The following is a 17837-nucleotide window of genomic DNA, read 5'->3' on the forward strand; positions in this document are numbered from 1 at the left end:
CCTCTTTCAACATTTCTAACAGATATTTACATCTCTGTCACAAGAAACCACTTTTTACGACAGTGTTTCCCGCTAATTGCATTGTGGAACAAACGTTTGCGCGTAGCTTACTGCCTTGTGTGCATTGCTGCGCTTATAATGTGAAGAAATAGTACATCAACATTTTAAGCATAAGTTCTGATCCGATGCATAAGACTCATTGCTTTTTAAAGTGTTTTTAATGCAGCCAGTTGGCCTACTGGTTGTATTCATTTGGGATATCACCCCACAACTGTCCCAGAGTCTGTTTGGAATAGGCTATTTTCTTCCTCGCACAGAACGACAAACTGACCAATAGAATACGTTGCTGCTATGAAAGTGAACTGTGTCTACGCGTGATCAGGGTTGTATTCATTCTGCCGATTCCGTTGAAAAAAAAGTTTCTTAGATGGAAGCAAAACGTGGATAAACATATCTGAATTTGTCCAATAGAAACTCTTGTTTGCAACTGTTGGACTAATGATTACACCCTATATCAAGCTAGATGCAGGCAAGAGTATGTTAGGTGGTATTGAATGTCACTGTCTGTCCATGTGTCACGGCCTGTCGCCTGAAATGTGTCTCTCGACCTGTGTGCACCCACATTGTAAACATTCATTCATAGGCTTGGTTGTAGCAACCTCATGATGGGTATAGGGAAAATGTGAGTATCATGTAGTAGCCTAAACCTATCACTGTTACATTGAACTGGGTGAATGGAATATGAATGAGTCATCCAATATGCTGTAATAGAAATAAGGCCAAACTCACAAAGAAAAAAAAAACTGTCCTCCCTCATCTTAAACGGCACTGACTTGGCCTTACGTAATGGAAAAACAATACATCACTCCTTGTGATGTAATGCAATTAACAGTCTTTGCATAACTGGGCAGCAGAGAGAGGCAGAGCTAGAAGTATACGGCAAGGCTAACAATGTGTCAGGGTTGGATTACGATACACTGTTTACTGACAGGACCAGACCTGTAGACACAGTGAGTCCAATCATGTCTAAGGGCTTTCCTACCTCACAGAAACACTGGGATACATACAGTACAACCCCAGTTAACCTAAAGGGGTATGTGTACTGTTTTTATAGGGCTCTCAAATCACACTTTTTTTTTTTATATATAGAACATCCAATTTAGTTGTTTTTCTAAGTCCACAATAATGTTTAAACCACATCAGGAGACCATTTTTTAAGCCTGGGAAAAATTTAAGAATTTCCCATTTTTGGGTGTAGTTACTACAGTATTGCTGTAGCGCTCATGTGATTGCAGAGTTCGCAAAACAAAATGGCCACTGGATTGATGCAAATAATCATGATTTCATTCTGCCAGCTACTTTGTAGTTAACATTTCATTGAGAATATTTTTGGGAAAGCCTTTCCATCTCTACCAGAAGGTTACTATTAGCATAATCGCTAACAGCTACACAAAGTGTAGACCTGCGTGTGCGCCGCCCACATACAGACAGGGCTATTCCTGTGCCGTTTCAGAAAGTTGCATGAAAATACGAATCACTAACGCATTTTGTTCATGTCTTATATGATTCTCTTGGGCAAACTATTACATTTTCTAATAAGTCAATGATTTAATACATTTCCTATTAAGTTCAATGCATATTTTTAAGTAAAAATGGTTCAACTTTGTTTCCATTGAACATGCCATACAGATAATGGCATTTTAATTCATTATATGAAGAGTGCCTTGGTCCTCCTTTCTTTTTGATGACCAATTTACCCCTTTTACCAAAGAGCACCTTCTGTCTACCAAAACCTACTATTGTGTACCTTAGCAGCGCTTCCCCTATTCCTTTTTTTCGACATATTTTTACATTGTTGAATTCTGTTTTAAATGTCTTTATTCCGGATTTTATAAGGCCCTATGTTTATCCATGTACACTGTGTATACCAGGGATATCCAACCTTTTCTAGCATGAGAGCTACTCTTTTCTTTTTTAGCTTTCCAAATAGGAATATTCTGCTCTTCATCACTCCCCTGCAACTCTTCCCCAGGTCCTTAGTGTACAAGAGACAGTAGTGCCCTACATTTTCTGCCAATGCACATGTTACAATAATGTTTAATAAACAACTCTAAAGGGGGCCCTGTAAAATGTGATCTTTTCGCCCAAATTCTGGTTGATATTTTCCCAAATGATGTTCTCACTTTTAGATTTTTTTTTGGGGGGGGGGGGGGGGTTTCACTCTCAAATTACAATTGTTTGTAGAGAAACTAAATTCCCCTTTAATTGTGCATCTAGCGAGTGAGGTATGTGCCCTATTAGCTACGGTTCTGAAGGCTACTGCTGCTGCTCATTTCATGGTGAAGTTTGCAAATAACATAATAGGTACAAATGACATACTCATGATATACAGTACTTCTGGAGGGGTTAATGACGGTTTGCATTGGAATACGTGAAAATTTTATGTACTTTCAGATTTGTTTGGCGAGCTACTCATAGGTGGGCTGGTAGCTCACGATCGACCTGTTATAGACCCCAGGCGTATACTATAGTGCAGGAGTTAGTCTTCAATTGACATCTTAATGATACCAGAGGGCCTGGATGAGAAACATTGCACATACCACTAGTCTAACTTGGGTTACAGTTAGTCAAAGACCTATTTGTGATTTAGCCAACTCTGTTGTGTTTGTTGTCATGCCAGATCACATAGGCTATCCTAATGGCAAGCATCAACAAATGTTTTTCATTTAGCACTTAGCTAAAGCATACAGGTCTGGCAATCAGGCTAGCAGATTTTGCTTTAGGCTCCTTTTGATCAAAACAACTATGGAGAGGGAAAGAAACCCTCATCTTTCTTCCTTTCCATACAACTCCTCCTGTGGGGTTTTCACTGATGAATCGTGCTGCTGTTTCGTCAAAGAAATACTGTAGACAAAGAAGCGGGCCGGACACACACACACACACAAAAGATGTAAAACGCAAACAGACTAGAGGGAAGACTGTCAGAGTTGTGGATCCCTGGGAAGAGTCAAACAGCAGAATGGAAGACGCTGGCAGCAGCCTATTCCTGAGAGGCAAAGCTCTCATGATGCATTTGAGAGCTCATCACTCAGCTTGGTGAAATTAAATTCACGTCACTCACAGCCCGTTCCTGTGCCAATGCAGTGCATATCATCATGATCCCAACCCAGCTTCAATGTCAGGTTAGCCGACACAACCTTGAGCAAAGAGCTTTTAAAGAACTTTCTAAAACACAGCTCATAGAACACAACTTCCAGCTATAGTGACTTGAATTCAAGGAAGAAAATGATTGTTGGTGGGAAGAGGATAGCAATGGAGGAATTGTCCTTAACAAAAGAGAAAGCTAAATTGGAAGGTTAACAATGACCTTGTTAGCCTCCCAGGAAGGGGTCGCGTCCCTGTTTCAATTCTACAGGGAGGGGCTGCCTTTTCAGACAGGAGCCCTATTCAGCGGTACATGACCTTGGTTTGTGAAACGATTGTATTGAAATATATGGTTTGTGTATATTATAAAAGTGTCTCTTTCTCCATGTAGAGTAGGGGGGAAAAAACTGCACTACCCCTCACGAAGATCAACGGGGGAAACCAGTCGATAGAGTGACCACATACCTGGGAATTGAGATAGATAAACTAAAAATTAAAGATAAACTAAAATTCAAAGAAAACAAAAGAAATGACAAGAGAGAATGTTCTTTTTGCACAACCTGAACAAGGCTTGTGCATTATACCCAGGTATTTTGAAAAAAAAACAGGATGGTTTTCAAGTTTAAAAAAAAGTATTATAAATTTGTATATTTGCATCTACTTTTTAACTAAATACCTGTAGTCATCTTGCGCAAAACGGTGGAAGATAAAGTAGATCGCTGTCTTCATGTTACATGTCACCATTTTTCATTATGAAGCTTACTGGTAGTCCCCAGTCATGTGGCGTTTGTTTCCAAGCACACAATGATGAGACCGGAGACTTGTGAGTAACTCACTGTTGTGCAGCTCTCACCAGGTGATCTAGTTACAGTATTGAATTCACAACTAAATGTTTGACAGGTAGATATCTTATAAATATTAACTGTTTAAAATGTGCTAAATGTTCTGCAGTTGCACATTTGGTTTGCTAATTTAGTAGCTTGTTAGCTATCTAGCTAAGTGGTTAGCTTCTTCCAAAATCCAGCTTTGCTTGGTAACAGCAGAGAATCCCCTTCGGGATCAAGAGCCTTGCTGTCAAATGTTTGTTTTGTGCGTGCAGCCAAACTGAGTAGCATTTTTAGGCCAGAGCCTCGTTAGCATTCTCTATGGGCACTCTACATGTACTTGTTAGCAATGCTAACCTTCAGATTACAAAAGCTCAGTGGGGTTTGAAAATAGCGCCCTTTGTGTTCAGTGTCGCCATTACCAAATATCCCGCTATGGCACAAGGTCGTTATGATGGCATTACAATCTGGATACCGCACCCAAGCCTAAACTGATCTATTGCAATGTTGATCGCCATATCTTGCAGATGTTTTACAAATCTGTCCTGCGGAGTGTCCTGTCATTTGGCCTGTTATGCACGCTTGTAAACATGAGTGCAAGACCAAAGTGCAGCAACACATAAAAACAGCGGGCAAGATAAATGGTATAAGCCAAGAGTCAGCCAACAGCCAGTACACAAATCTCATACTCCAAAAACATGAAACATTCTAAAGAAGGATAATTCTAAAAAGCACAGTACCCACTTCCTCCTAAATTTACCCAAAGCAGCCGCAGCCTGACTAGGGGGAAAATACTTATTGAAAAGAAACAAATAGATACAGGGACTTTCAGCCATTAGGCTGTATAATGGAAAGACTTAGCAAAGACAATTGATTGGTTGAAGGGAGTGTTTATTGAACATCCACTGTAAATATGTAGACCGTTGCACTTTTCATATCAATTTTATTGTGTACCATTCTGTGTTTGTCTTTTAAGCACATGACCAAACAAATTTCCCCCTGGTGGGATAATAAAGTTAATCTAATCTAAGGAGTTATGAGAGGTCTTCATGACATTTCAAACATGCATTGCATCCTCCTCCTGAATGAATCCCCGGCAGCAGTGGAGACCACCTGGGACGGGTCGGGGGAGGGGTTGAGGTCTGGTTGTCTCGTGTCCTCAAAACCCACATGCCAAACGAGGGAGGGGAGTACATAGCCTAAACCCTGATAAAATAGGGCCACCCAACATCATCTAGATTCTAGATGAGGTAACGCAGGGTCAAGGGACACCACAGACGTGGTCAGAAGGATACGAGCCCAGCCCCCAGCCCCCTCAGGACAGTGCCAGAGTCCAGACCAGACCGCAGCACACTCAGGACAGAGCCAAACAGCCGGACTGAAGGTCATGGGGGACAAGGCCACCAGGCTGGAAACAGGAAGCGAGAGGAGTCGCATGGGCCTGCAGTTGGGACTCCCTAAAAACACGACACTTCGATACAGCTACGCACGGAAGTTAATTTTCTTGGCAGGTTAGGAGAGCCTTTTCTCTAACCTTAACCAAATTCTCCTCACATGCTATATTAATTCTACCGACCTGCTCGGTAAGCTCTACTAACCTGCGAAAAAGTCACTTCCCGGTCATCACTGTCTCAAAACACAAAGAGGAGTTCACTTCTTTAGGAAAATTAGCCCCAATGTTGGAAACAAACATTATGTTGTCATCCAGAGTTACATGTATTTACACTGAGTGTACAAAACATTAGGAACACCTTCCTAATTTTGAGTTGCACCTCCTTTTGCCCTTAGAACAGCCTCAATTCGTCGGGGCATGGACTCTACAAGGTGTCGAAAGTATTCCACAGTTGTGTCAACTTGATACACACGGGAACTGTTCAGCGTTAAAACCCAGCAGCATTGCAGTTCTTGACACACTCAAAACAGTGCACCTGGCACCTACTTCCATACCCCGTTCAAAGGCACTTAAATCTTTTGTCTTGCCCATTCACCCTCTGAATGGCACACATGCACCATGCAGGTTTCTCAAATGATTGCCTCACCTGGTTTACCAACTACTTCTCTGATAGAGTTCAGTGTGTCAAATCGGAGGGCCTATTGTCCGGACCTCTGGCAGTCTCTATGGGGGTGCCACAGGGTTCAATCCTCGGGCCGACTCTCTTCTCTGTATACATCAATGATGTCGCTCTTGCTGCTGGTGATTTCTCTGATCCACCTCTACGCAGACGACACCATTCTGTATACTTCTGGTCCATCTTTGGACACTGTGTAAACTAACCTCCAGACGAGCTTCAATGCCATACAACTCTCCTTCCGTGGCCTCCAACTGCTCTTAAAACGCAAGTAAAACTAAATGCATGCTATTCAACCAATCACTGCCCGCACCTGCTCGCCCGTCCAGCATCACTACTCTGGACGGCTCTGACTTAGAATACGTGGACAACTACAAATACCTAGGTGTCTGGTTAGACTGTAAACTCTCCTTCCAGACTCACATTAAGCATCTCCAATCCAAAATTAAATCTAGAATCGGCTTCCTATATCGCAACAAAGCATCCTTCACTCATGCTGTCAAACATACCCTCGTAAAACTGACCATCCTACCGATCCTCGACTTCGGTGATGTCATCTATAAAATAGCCTCCACTCTACTCAACAAACTGGATGCAGTCTATCACAGTGCCATCCATTTTGTCACCAAAGCCCCATACACTACCCACCATTGCGACCTGTACGCTCTCATTGGTTGGCTCTCGTTTCATACTCGTCGCCAAACCCACTGGCTACAGGTTATCTACAAGTCTCTGCTAGGTAAAGCCCCGCCTTATCTCAGCTCACTGGTCACCATAGCAGCACCCACTCGTAGCACGCGCTCCAGCAGGTATAACTCACTGGTCACCCCCAAAGCCAATTCCTCCTTTGGTCGTCTTTCCTTCCAGTTCTCTGCTGCCAATGACTGGAACGAACTGCAAAAATCTCTGAAGCTGGAAACACTTATCTCCCTCACTAGCTTTAAGCACCAGCTGTCAGAGCAGCTCACATTACTGCACCTGTACATAGCCCATCTATAATTTAGCCCAAACAACTACCTCTTCCCCTACTGTATTTATTTATTTTGCTCCTTTGCACCCCATTATTTCTATTTCTACTTTGCACATTCTTCCACTGCAAATCTACCATTCCAGTGTTTTACTTGCTATATTGTATTTACCTCACCACCATGGCCTTTACCTCCCTTATCTCACCTAATTTGCTCACATTGTATATAGACTTATTTTTCTACTGTATTATTGACTGTATGTTCTGTTTATTCCATGTGTAACTCTGTGTTGTTGTATGTGTCGAATTGCTATGCTTTCTCTTGGCCAGGTCGCAGTTGCAAATGAGAACTTGTTCTCAACTAGCCTACCTGGTTAAATAAAGGTGAAATAAATAAAATTAAATAAAAAGCTCTCAATTTCTCAAGGCTTAACATGTCTCCTCCCTTTCATCTACACTGGTTTTTTTGTACGTGTCGTGTTGCCTAAGCCACATCAACACAATGGTTTCAACTCTCTACCACCAAAAGAGAAAGAGAGGGAGAGAAAGGCATTTTTTCATCTGCAAAGGCAGGAAAAGTGGAGGGGGGGGGGGGAATGTTTAAGGAGGCCACTGAAACGAAAGACAGCTGCTTGCATAAGCTGACTTACATAAGAGCTGGCTAATGCCGCTGTTACTTACAAGTAAAGTTATATGAGATATGCTTAAACAAAGATGCACACGCAGTTAGGCACGTCAGCGTAGGTTGAATGCCCTGTTCCTGGTTGTCCTTATAAAAACACAAAAAGGAAATCCAGCAGTGAACATTGAAATGGGCCTAGTTCCAGACTACAGTGTAGTATACAGTCCAGGGCACAGTGGGAAGTCCCCCTCTGATGTCCTGAGATCTGTCTGTCTCCAAGTGGACAGAGCCTCAGTCAGGCACTTTGATGAACACCTAAAGGGCATGCATCAAAAGGGGCACATAGTGGGAAGTGGGCAGTGCAGCCCTTCTGATGTACAGCTAAATATGGATGCGAGTCTGTCCCTTGATACAGTAGGTCTACAATGTACTGTATCTCCAAAACTCTTTGTATCAGTAACCTCTATCATTTCATCACTAAGTAAACATTTTTTAAAAAGTAAAAACTTTGACAAGCTCAACTTAAGCTGATCAATTTGTTTGTATAACAAAAAGGCATGTTGAGTAAGTCTAAACTATTTAGAGTGATAAAAACCCACCAAAGTAATGTCATAAAACATTGTTTTGCTTTGGTGGTTCATAACGCAAATAGATTTTTTAACAACGCCCCCCCCCCCACCCCAAAATACACATAATAGCCAGTAGAACTAGCCGATACGGACAAAAATCCATATCACAATAAACTGCCTGAATTGATGTGATAATGATCAATAGACCATGTGACCCGATTCAGGAAACTAGGCATATGTCGCAAGTCCCTACTTCACAGGAGAGCCGTTTGAACGTCATTTATTTTCTTTTTTTTATCTTTTTTTTTTTTTTGGGCAGACATGCCTTCTTGAACATGTGAACTTCCATGTGCCTTAATAACAAACTCGTATGCCGTCTGTAAATACGAATACAATTGTTAAATTACAAGCCTTGTTGGTTAAGCCACAGAAAAAGGGAGCAACCATCCCACTAGCCATGATTGGCTGAGATAATGAGTGGGCTGGACATGCCGAGAGAGGAGTTAGGATTGGTTTGCCATAGAAGCTCATCAGTCTGTGTTGGTAATCCTGTCAAACACGGCTTTTAAGGAAACATATTGTGTAGTGGAGCTGCATAAGTGTAGCTCACGTTTTGATATCAGTGGAATTAGAGTATGATAGCTAAAGAGATGGAGGAAAAACCTGTCTCCGGATTACATCTTCAAACTAAGAGAAACCGTGGCATGGCATTCCTGACTTGGAGATGCGTCCATGCACGATGATGTATCCATTTAAGATTAAAAAACATGTAACGCTAGACTAATTTTGACAGAAAGTGGTTTCATTTCAAGCTAGCGTACTGTTAGCTAGCTAGCTAACCTAAGCTGGCTGGCTCCCTAGCTGACGTTATCATTCGTTTCCCCAGAGTCGTGTGCTGTTCTAATTAGAGCCTAATGTTATCTAGCTAACATTGAACATGGTTGGTTTGCTCCCAGCACTGTGGCATTGTTGGCACTGTTTATTGTTTAACTAGTTAACGTTGGTTGGCTGGCTCGTTAGCTAAAGTTACGAGACGTTTGTACAACACCCATTCAATATGTCAGTAAATGTCTGCAAAAAAGCGTAACGAAATTGTTGCCAGCAGAGCTGGTTAGGCTGTTTTCATGATATCCAGACGTAAACAAATCATCGGACAGAGCGTCAAGTGTGTGCTTCGAGAGCGAAACGAGATAGGTGGGGCTAAAGCTTAGGGTGAGGGTGTGAACGATGCTGAATGGGCATAGACAAAGAAGAGCTCTTCACTAGATAGCAAAACATTCAAAGGTGATTTTCTCAAAAGTGAGTTTACAAGTTGATCAACTTTCAAAGCAGAATTACTTTCCCATTGTTCCGCAAATGCAGTGTATGATATACCAATTTGTAGCTCTGAGTCGCTACTTTTATATAATGTAAAAAAACACAATTTCAAATGTTGCTACATAAGACCAAACCTTGGTGTCAAGTCACATATGTTTATAACATTAAAGAGATTATCTGGTACTTTTGTATACTTTTTAGCCAGAAGTTCTGAAAGTAGCACTCATGGGCCAAAAGTGGTCCCAGAAAATTGCGGAACGCGTCACATGTGCAGATATGTGCACCACGTCATTGCGCTCTCTCTCGCTCTGCTGTGTGCATCTTGCTAGCGATCACTAAAATGGCGACGGGCTGAAGCTCATTCGCTAGAACTCGAAATGCTAGGGGGCTGGCCCACGTGGGAGAAAATGTAGGGAAAATGGCTCAGCACAGCTTCCAGAAAAACAGTCACTTTCAAATGTTGTGGCTAATTTAAGGTAAGACAGTAATTCTGTTCATAGATTATGCATGAACTACACATTGACACATCCAGCCCCAAAGCAAGAGGTTTAAAAAAATACTTGGTAGTCGCCAAAGTACCGGAGCAGGTCTTTAATGTGCACCACAGTTTATCTTTTGAACTACTACTACTAGTAGTTTGATGGTTGTGGTCATCAATTGTCCCATTAACAATCACCCATGTTAGCAAACATTTCATTTCAAACGTCACATTTCTCCTGCGCCTGCGACCGGTGTCAATAATGTTCCGTTTATCGTCCCAGTTCTAATACCCAGCTAGATCATTAGCTTACATTCAGCCTACTGGTGAGGCAGGCAGAAGGGGGCAGATTGAAAATAGCTCCCTGATGACTCTATTAAAAGCTTCTCCGTTTGTGACCCGCTGCAGTGAACAATGCTGACCCCGGGTCACCAAGGTATTTTTAGGAGATAAACCCAATGCCAACAGAGGATTTTCTAAAACAGGAAGTCTAATCCCCTCCCACGTACCTGAGGAACAGACACACGTCACCAAACTCCAGGGCTATGTAAGGCCCCAAAATTCTATTGTGTAATTTATTTTTTTATTTTTTTACATAGTCATGTTGTACAACCTAGCTTCTCTACACCAATAAACTATAGTGGATGTGAAAAAAACAATGATCTGAGTGAGCAGAGAAGAAGTACCACCCAATTAGTGTTTTAGCAAAGGGTCACTTGGACACAACAGACAGATTCACAATAAGGTTGATGAAATCCGAGCACGGGTAGCATTCCAGAGAGACATCAGGGATTGCAACGTGCTCTGCTTCACGGAAACATGGCTAACTCAAGGGACGCTAACGGAGTCGGTGCAGCCAGCTGGTTTCTTCATGCATCGCGCCGACAGAAACAAACATCTTTCCGGTAAGAAGAGGGGCGGGGGGGTATGCCTTATGATTAACGAGAAGTGGTGTGATCATCATAACAACACACAAGAACTCAAGTCGTTCTGTTCACCTGATCTAGAACTCCTCACAATCAAATGTCGACCGCATTATCTACCAAGGGAATTCTCGTCAATCATAATCACAGCCGTTATTACATTCCCCCCCAAGCAGACACATCGATGGCCCTGAACGAACTTTATCTGACTCTTTGTAAAACTGGAAACCACACACCCTGAGGCTGCATTCATCGTAGCTGGGGATTTTAACAAGGCTAATCTAAAAACAAAACTCCCTAATTCTATCAGCATATCGATTGTGCTACCAGGGCTGGGAAAAACACTAGACCATTGTTATACTAATTTCCGCGACGCTTATAAGGCCCTCCCCCGCCCCCTTTCGGAAAAGCTGACCACGACTCCATTTTGTTGATTCCAGCCTACAAACAAAAACTCAAACAAACAAGCTCCCGCGCTCAGGTCTGTTCAACGCTGGTCCGACCAATCTGAATCCACGCTTCAAGACTGCTTCGATCACGCGGATTGGAATATGTTCCGCATCGCGTCCAACAACAATATTGACGAATATGCTGATTCGGTGAGCGAGTTCATTAGGAAGTGCATTGACGATGTCGTACCCACAGCAACGATAAAAACATTCCCAAACCAAACCGTGGATTGACGGCAGCATTCGCGGTGAAACTGAAAGCGCGAACCACTGCTTTTAACCAGGGCAAGGTGACCGGAAGCATGACCGAATACAAACAGTGTAGCTATTCTCTCCGCAAGGCAATCAAACAGGCTAAGTCTCAGTACAGAGACAAAATCGAGTCGAAATTCAACAGCTCAGACACAAGAGGTATGTGGCAGGGTCTACAGTCAATCACGGATTACAAAGAAAACCAGCCCCGTCGAGGACCAGGATGTCTTGCTCCCAGACAGGCTAAACAACTTTTTTGCCCGCTTTGAGGACAATACAGTGCCACTGACACGGCCCCCTACCAAAACCTGCGGGCTCTCCTTCACTGCAGCCGAGGTGAGTAAAACATTTAAACGTGTTAACCCTCGCAAGGCTGCAGGCCCAGAGCATCCCAGCCGCGTCCTCAGAGCATGCGCAGACCAGCTGGCTGGTGTGTTTACGGACATATTCAATCAATCCTTATCCCAGTCTGCTGTTCCCACATGCTTCAAGAGCCACCATTGTTCCTGTTCCCAAGAAAGCTAAGGTAACTGAGCTAAACGACTACCGCCCGTAGCACTCACTTCCGTCATCATGAAGTGCTTTGAGAGACTAGTCAAGGACCATATCACCTCCACCCTACCGGACACCCTAGACCCACTCCAATTGTCTTACCGACCCAATAGGTCCACAGACGACGCAATCGCAACCACACTGCACACTGCCCTAACCCATCTGGACAAGAGGAATACCCATGTGAGAATGCTGTTCATCGATTACAGCTCAGCATTTAACACCATAGTACCCTCCAAACTCGTCATCAAGCTCGAGACCCTGGGTCTCGACCCCGCCCTGTGCAACTGGGTCCTGGACTTCCTGACGGGCCGCCCCCAGGTGTGAGGGTAGGTAACAACATCTCCACCCCGCTGATCCTCAACACTGGGCCCACAAGGTGCGTTCTGAGCCCTCTCCTGTACTCCCTGTTCACCCACGACTGCGTGGCCATGCACGCCTCCAACTCAATCATCAAGTTTGCGGATGACACTACAGTGGTGTCTTGATCACCAACAACGACGAGACGCCTACAGGGAGGAGGTGAGGGCCCTCGGAGTGTGGTGTCAGGAAAATAACCTCATACTCAACGTCAACAAAACAAAGGAGATGATGTGGACTTCAGGAACAGCAGAGGAGCACCCCCTATCCACATCGACGGGTCAGTAGTGGAGAAGGTGGAAATTTTAAGTTCCTCGGTGTACACATCACGGACAAACTGAACTGGTCCACCCACACAGACAGCGTTGCTGAAGAAGGCGCAGCAGCGCCTCTTCAACCTCAGGAGGCTGAAGAAATTCGGCTTGTCACCAAAAGCACTCACAAACTTCTACAGATGCACAATCGAGAGCATCCGTCGTCGGCTGTATCACCGCCTGGTACGGCAACTGCTCCGCCCACAACCTAAGGCTCTCCAGAGGTAGTGAGGTCGCAGAACGCATCACCAGGGGCAAACTACCTGCCCTCCAGGACACCTACACACACCCGATGTCACAGGAAGGCCATAAAGATCATCAAGGACAACAACCACCCAAGCCACTGCCTGTTCACCCCGCTATCATCCAGAAGGCGAGGTCAGTACAGGTGCATCAAAGCAGGGACCGAGAGACTGAAAAAACAGCTTCTATCTCAAGGCCATCAGACTGTTAAACAGCCACCACTAACATTTAGCGGCCGCTGCCAACATACTGACTCAACTCCAGCCACTTTAAAAAATGGGAATTGATGGAAATTATGTAAAAATGTACCACTAGCCACTTTAAGCAATGCCACTTAATACAATGTTTACATACCCTACATTACCCATCTCATATGTATATATACTGTACTCTATATCATCTACTGCATCTTGCCATCTTTATGCAATACATGTACCACTAGCCACTTTATGTTTACATACCCTACAGTACTCATCTCATATGTATATTACCGTACTATACATCTACTGCATCTGCCATGCCGTTCTGTACCACACTCATTCATATATCTTTAGGTGTTACATATTTCTTTATCCCTTTACACTTGTGTGTGTGTGTAAGGTAGTAGTGTGGAATTGTTAGGTTAGATTACTGTTGGTTATTACTGCATTGTCGGAACTAGAAGCACAAGCATTTCGCTACACTCGCATTAACATCTGCTAACCATGTGTATGTGACTAATAAAATTTGATTTGATTTGATTTGATTTGATTCGGTAAGGAAGGAGGTCTGAAAGGACTGGTCTGGGAGGGGATCGCATATCCCTGTGTGGGTTGGTGGGGACAAACAGGGTTTCTGTTGAACAATCCCCTGCTCACTGGTACATCATCAACAGTGGTGCTGTAGCCTAGATTCGGACAGACACCCTACCTTCCCTTACCATTCAAACAGACTGCTTATATACTCAGCAGACAGACAGGCACCATATCCAGCAACCCACACGTACCAAAAGAGATGGACATACACACATGCACAACCCCTTCCCATCTTCTATTCAACGCACAAATGTGCACACACACACTATACGAAGTAAAACAAAGATATCTTAAAACACACCACACCCCTTGTTTTTAAGTTGGGAATGTTGAGAGGTGTTACAGAGATAGAGACTACCTAAAAACATTGAAATCAGCAGCCTGAAAAGTGCCAAAACGAAAGGCTATTATATCAATGACCTTAGCCTCTAAATATTTTAGACTGATCCATCAAGAAACAGGCAGCCAACAGGCAGAAACAGGCAGAAACAGTGGTCTTATTTGGTTTCAGAAAGCGTTCAAAAGGAGCTCTTCAACGGACTCAGCGTTCAACTGGCGTCTTGACAAAGGACCCCTGTGGATCTTAGAACAGTTAGCCTATCAAATGATGAAATTGTGCACTTAAAACATGCATTTAACAATATCCTGAGTGAATTAGCTAGTGACTAGTAGTGAAAAACTCAAACTAAAAAAATGGTCACTATAAAACATTTATTTGTTGGAAAATTAATCAATCAACGAATCATCGCGGTCAGAAGAAAACCTTCCGTCTCCAAACGTTAAACTTTCCAGGAAAAGGAAAACACTGACAAATTTGAACATATACACAAAAGGTAGGTGTTATAAAACCCCAGTCTTACTGGCAGCTACTCAATTACATAAACCAGAACATTCCAAGTATAAGAATCATGGTGATCCCCGTCTATGGACTGCCTGCTGGGATCTCATATAGGCCATGTGAGTGATATGCCTATCTCTGTTCTGCTAGGCTCTCTTTTTGACCTCTACTCAATAGGCTACTCCTCTTCAGAGAAGCCTTTACCCAGGCGGAAAGACGCCCCTCCACTCGGTCTAGTACAGTACAGTACGTACCACGTACAGACCATTTGGACATAAATAATGGAGCTCGGGTGGATGGGCTTCAGCAAGAAGAGCAGAGGTGGTGCAGCTCAGAGCCATTTAGTGTATTTTTCGACATGTGTTTTACACCTGTAACAGGGACTTAGCCTGTTGGGTGTACGAGGGAGGGGACAGTGCATGAACGTCACGATTAAGAGGAGACAAGGACGAGACAGGGACAGAGTTATAAGCTTGGGGAGTTCGAGGGTGGAGATAAACAGAGGAGGAGTGCTGCGCCTCTTTTCGGGCAGACAGGGAGTGAGGCGAGTGCGTAGGAGAGACAGTTGGGCTAGGTGTCATGTCACCCTCCCGCGCCCGCGGTCTCCCGCTGTGCTTGTTAGCAGGAACAGAGTGAGCGAGCGCCGGCAGCAGCCACCCTCGGACGCTCTAAAAGGAGAAGGCCTTTTAAAATGTTCCCGACAGATCACATCTGGTATCTGTGTGCTGCTCTGAGACACTCCTCACGTTGAACTGAGGTGAGGAAAAGGCAGAGAGAGTATAGACATACGCTGAGCACATCGTTGTCTTGTGTGGTTAAGACTTTTCAGCGTGCACCAAGTGGGGTAAGAAAAGCCACTTAAGACAACCACAAAGCTAATGGAGTGGCTGATTAAAGGTAAAGAAATCAACTGCTGCAGAAATCATCATGGCTGGTCAACATGACAATGGACATGGAGCTGATGTGGCAGCTTGAACACAAATTGACCCCCCCCAAAAAATAGATTACAAGAGCAAAGGAGAAAGAACAAGTGTGATGGATTAAAAAGACAGAACAGGCGGTTTCTTCTTCGCAGAACACGCAATGTTGTGCCTGGGACAGACCTGGGTTCAAATACTACTTAGGGTATTTCAATTACTTTCAAAGACATTTGGGACTGATAGATAGAGTTCATTAGATACATGATCTAAAAAGGGAGATTAAGCAAATGTATTTGTATTCCTTTCAACAAAATAACTAGTCTGTTAAACCAGAGGATCAGGGCAGGGCAACGAGCCTAATCACTCAGCACAACACACCTTTCAACCCCATTAACAACACATTTAGATTGTTGAATCTCTAGTAGGACTAAATCCCAATTCTTATTCTCCCAAAATATGGTTATGCAACAAAATAACTGGGAGGTAAGATGTTGAGGCAGATAGACTAAATTATCTAAACAAAATGTACACAAGATAACATAAGTAATAGATGTTCTTGTGTCACATCAAAACAACACCGCCAAAACCACAGGTTAAACTAGTTTTGAATTTCAGATCTCACTTTTAGTAAGCCATAACTATTATAACTCACTATTGGAAGTTAATTATTATTTTGTCTGTTGTAGAATTGCAACAATAAACCATCCTCCATTACCAATGCTTTGCCCCCCGACTCGACTCCGGAACACGCTGACTGTAGTTACGAAACCCACGCGTTTCATAACATGCGCTCACCGCAATGGCAATGCAGTCTGAGCACCAGCGATGTGCACTAGGCTCTCATTGCCCACAGTTGACACAGACAGCCAAAACACGACCAATGTCCCCACAATTAAATTTGGCATGTAAACGAAAAAAGTATGCTCACCTTTCGTATTCACTGCGTGAAATGTCTTGAATTACTTACATTCAATTTCCAATAAATGTTCAGTTACATTCAGTTGAAATTTCTTTAATCAGTTTCTTGAGGAACAGCGATGCTATGCTGTCGGTCCCCTTCAGGAATACAAAAAAAAAAAAACAATACCAGAGTTCCGGAAACGCACTGCCAAAATGTTTAAATATTCGTCGACGAGGGGGAACAAATTGAGTGAGACACAGGGTCGAGTTTGCGTAACACATTAATATGAATCAAGTTAAATAATACATTAACTGTGCAAACTGGTTATTATTATGTTGATTCAAGTATGCTTTTGCTTTTGCTACACGTTGTGCTAAACTGCACTTTAGACAAACATGTAATATCCAATTACTATACCATCTAAATGAAGAAATATGATAGATTCGGCCTAAATATCAAACAGCCAAGAAGCATGGCCAAATCCATAAAATGAAACAATTTTAAATTGTTGTCCAATTCCTATGGGTTTTCAAGTTATGAAATGGAAGCTTTTCCCATCTGATATGCTCTTCATTCTGACAAGCCTACATTTTCTCTATTCCTAAACAGTAACACGTTTAATTCTCGGTTAATTAATCGAGGGAATTATATATATATTTTTGTCATTATTTTTGCAAGAGATTTCACCCAGTAGGCTAGTCTACTGGTTAATGATCCGAAAAAAGTCTACTGCCTCATTTATAAATTGTCTCGTTCTTGTGGCGCCCCCTACTGGCCATTTATGTTAAGCGCCCCTTGATAGAGTTCAGGACAATTCCAGGTTAGAAGACTGACGCTGAGGCGCAGACTTTTCACTTTTAAATGTATGTCAAACAAAAACCAGTGCTTCTACATATGCATTGCTTGCTGTTTGTGGTTTTAGACTGGGTTTCTGTACAGCACTTTGTGACCTCTGCTGATGTAAAAAGGGATTTATAAATACATTTGATTGATTGATTGCAAAGTTAAACCAACCATACAAACTCTATGCATAAGGACGACTTTAATCATTTCCACAGAACATTTTACAAAAACACATTTACTTCAAGAACAGTCCAGATGCAAACGTTTGGTAACAGAATGACGGCACAAACGTCACGAACACTTCATGCACGTCTTGTTCGTTGCAGTTTGTCTTCTTTCCCTGATGTGAGTGACATTATACATATGGCCATATTAGTTTGAGCAACAAAAAAACACGTTTTTCAACTGTGTGACTGAGATTGTAACTATATACTAGTCTATTGATCACTAATACAGTT

The 17837-nt window shown here is 42.9% G+C and overlaps 1 protein-coding gene across 2 annotated transcripts in view; it reads right to left on the reverse strand.

Moving 5' to 3' along the window:
• The window catches only part of LOC111966287 (helicase ARIP4), a 59162-nt gene extending 42458 nt beyond the window's left edge, over positions 1-16704 (reverse strand). Inside the window, exon 1 of one of the 2 annotated variants that reach the window (XM_070444395.1) lies at positions 16603-16704. The gene's annotated coding sequence lies outside the window, so the exon portion shown is untranslated. Of the gene's footprint in view, positions 1-16563 lie in introns of both variants that reach the window. The other variant, XM_023990800.2, reaches the window with a different exon arrangement.
• Between the last annotated feature and the right edge of the window lie 1133 nt (positions 16705-17837).

Source organism: Salvelinus sp. IW2-2015, linkage group LG7 (assembly GCF_002910315.2).
Source record: "Salvelinus sp. IW2-2015 linkage group LG7, ASM291031v2, whole genome shotgun sequence".
NCBI lineage: Eukaryota > Metazoa > Chordata > Actinopteri > Salmoniformes > Salmonidae > Salvelinus > Salvelinus sp. IW2-2015.